This window comes from Patiria miniata, unplaced genomic scaffold, assembly GCF_015706575.1.
Source record: "Patiria miniata isolate m_02_andy unplaced genomic scaffold, ASM1570657v1 HiC_scaffold_26, whole genome shotgun sequence".
In the NCBI taxonomy this organism is placed as follows: Eukaryota; Metazoa; Echinodermata; class Asteroidea; order Valvatida; family Asterinidae; genus Patiria; species Patiria miniata.
This window is the reverse complement of record NW_024037065.1, coordinates 3412624-3416120: the sequence shown is the minus strand read 5'-3', so window position 1 is coordinate 3416120 and position 3497 is coordinate 3412624.

The following is a 3497-nucleotide window of genomic DNA, read 5'->3' as shown; positions in this document are numbered from 1 at the left end:
GGACCTTTTACTCATATCTCATAAACGGAATGTGGTAAATTCGAAATTCTTTTTGTAACATGTTTGTTAGGTCATAGATAGATGCAAAAAAAATTTTGGAAAATGTGTGATTCATCACGACATCATCAAAAACGTGATTTCTTGATTCACATGTAAGGGTATGTCCGATCTTTATGAAACTTGGTGGGTAGGTAGGTATAGATAACAGCATTCGAAATCTGAAGTGACGTCATCATGACGTCATCATCTGATTTTTTATGAATTTTTCAAATTTTAATATTTTCTTCAAATTTTGCAAAAATTACATAAAATACGGTCCGATCGACTTCAAACCTGGCACACACTTAGACCACCATCGGAAGATTCAGGCGGAATCATGACGTCATCATGATGTCATCACGTGTCACGTGATGTCATCCTAAATTTGCATATTTTAAAGCCCTATATCTACAGAACCGGAAGTCCGATCGGGTTCAAATTTGGTATGCAAGTATTCCGGGACGTGTTATAGATGAACATTGCAGTGACGTCATCATGACGTCATCATCTGATTTTTTATGAATTTTTCAAATTTTAATATTTTCTTCAAATTTTGCAAAAATTACATAAAATACGGTCCGATCGACTTCAAACCTGGCACACACTTAGACCACCATCGGAAGATTCAGGCGGAATCATGACGTCATCATGATGTCATCACGTGTCACGTGATGTCATCCTAAATTTGCATATTTTAAAGCCCTATATCTACAGAACCGGAAGTCCGATCGGGTTCAAATTTGGTATGCAAGTATTCCGGGACGTGTTATAGATGAACATCGCAGTGACGTCATGATGACGTCATCATGTGATTTTATATAAATTATTCAATTTTTGGACCTTTTACTCATATCTCATAAACGGAACATGGTAAATTTCGTAAAATGAGTGCCTTATGGTACGAAACAGTCTGTCAAGAATTCTTATTCCTCCATGCTAGAGGTAAACAAAAGGCCGGGGTCGAATATTTTCAGAACCAAGTTTCTCTATTTTTATCGCGTGCCCCGAGCAGTCGTCCTGAAGCCTGTACTAAATGTGATATGCTGCCCTCTGCTGAATAGTATTGATGCCTTGGTGAAAAAAAATGACTTGTTCTAATTCGCCGGGAAGTTCGGAATTCATTGCGACTGTTTTGGTTCCTTGCCTGATGAATTGACCATATAAATCCTTTCTCCATAAGGTTCCACGGAGCAAACAAAACTGGACTAAACGTCCTATTAAGATTTCCAATCAATGTTTCTGTATAGCCAGGGATTTTAAGTAGTGTTATAATGAAGTATTTTTTCGTGTTTAATCTACAGAACGTAGACGTACGCCCGGCATTATTAACTGTTTTTGTTGACAACAAGAATTAGTAACTGTTTTTGTTGACAAGAAGAATTAGTTAATTCGGGAATCAGTGTTTTGAGCACGAGAAGTCTGACAACTCTATAGCTGCATAAAGCATTAACTTCATGCAGGTAGCCTGGGTTTTGTTTGCCCGTTGCGAAACTACACAGCGTTCGTTTTGTTTTGCTGATTAGTACACAATAATTGCATACATGTACATCTAATGCCTTTGAAAAAAAGCGCACATGTAAATAAACTTACTGTCACACTATCGGCAAAGAAACTTTTGAGTTTGCGTACTGATCCCTTTGTTTATCCATGAATTTTTCCAACTTGGAGTAACATGAAGAACACAGCCTCGTAACCAAGTAAATGGTACATTGTAAATACATGGTTCAGATGTTTATTGATATTTCTTTTGCATTATATCACAATGTAATTTTACAAAAATGTTGTCAGCTAACGTTATAAACAAGTCACAAATGGATCATCTAAATGAAGTTATTTGCAGACATTTGTCAATGATACATGTACATGTATGTAAATAATGTGAAATACAACAGCATATATAAAAATTATAAATATATTTCAAATCGAGTAGTAATCAAACTAATGTTGTTTCCAAATTTACATGTACAAATATATAAAAAAAATCTTCCTTTTATCTGCAAGCAAACTTGAAACACAGTAAAAATGCAACACACATGGTGTACACATTTTTGTCAAGAGATAATTACACATGCATGGTCATGATGGTGTACGGAAAGGTGTAGGTATCTTAGAGTGACTCGATTGAAGATAAAATGGTTTTTAACCTACAGGCAAGTGCAAGATTTACTTTAATAAATTGAATATATTATACAAAGTATAAATACATAAATAATAATAAAATATATAAATATATAAATAAATGGTTTTTGTGTTGTCATTTGTGACAGAGTGAAAAGCTTTGGTTGCCATTCAAGGCAGGTGGGGGAAAAACAGATTTCACCATGAAAAGTGGCGCAAGCCTCTAAATAGACCCTTTCATAAAATTGGTCACTGCTCAGTCAACCTTGAATGAAATAACATGATCAGGGTGTCATTTTAAAGAGGAGATTTAACCCTAACAGGAAATATCTCCCATTGATTTACATGTGCCCTACTTCTCTTACAATTAGAAATAATATCTCGGTTTCGGTTTTTTTTATCGACCCTGTATACTTTCAGTGAACATGTAGTTATAGAATAGATTTTCATATCCAAGTAATTCAACTATAAACAAATACATTTTTCATTTCGTACAATACAAGTATTTAATTTCAATCTTAAGGCAAGTGCATTAAGTTAATGAATGTAAGGGGTAGTACAGACATGTTGAGGTAGACACAAATGTACATGTACATGTACATATTTACCAAATTAATCTTACTATTTAATTGAGAGGAATGTACAACTTTATTGGATTTTGGTGAATAATTAATTGAAACAGCGCAATATAATTTGTAAATAATGAAGATAATATGTCACATGAAAGTACATTTACGTAAACTGTTTCATCCCAGGTGTGATTATTCCGCTGTCTGTAGTCAAAAGCAAGAAGGGAAGCTGAAGGCTAAATGGAGTTCATGTACATATTGCAAATTAAAGCATAATTAACATGTTACCCCAGTATCATAACACATGTATTAGGACAAATTAAATGCTAATTCATAAATACCTCAGACAGTTTAGCTATTCCTATTGGTCGAGAGCCCGTCACGTGGCCGGTCTTAAACGGATGATAAAGACATGGCTAGCTGGTCTTAAACACTTTTCCAGTGTCACAATAAAATGTGAACTCCTAAAAATCCAGTGCCTCTTACCGCTTCATTGGTTGAACGTTCACAATCCTCACGAAGGCATGCGCAACACTACAAGCGAGTCGGAATTTTATAGTTCTAAATTCAAAACGCAACGCCCCAGGTGCGTTCTGCGTGACATCGCGCAGAACATGCTACGCGCGCGTCAACCTCCATAAAAGGGTTGTTTACATCTTACTCGCCAGCTGAACACTCCATTATTTTGCTAGAGGGATGTTTCAAAAAGCATGAAGTGAACTTGTTGAACAAAATCGGGATTTTTTGAACGAATTATTTGAAATTTTTTTA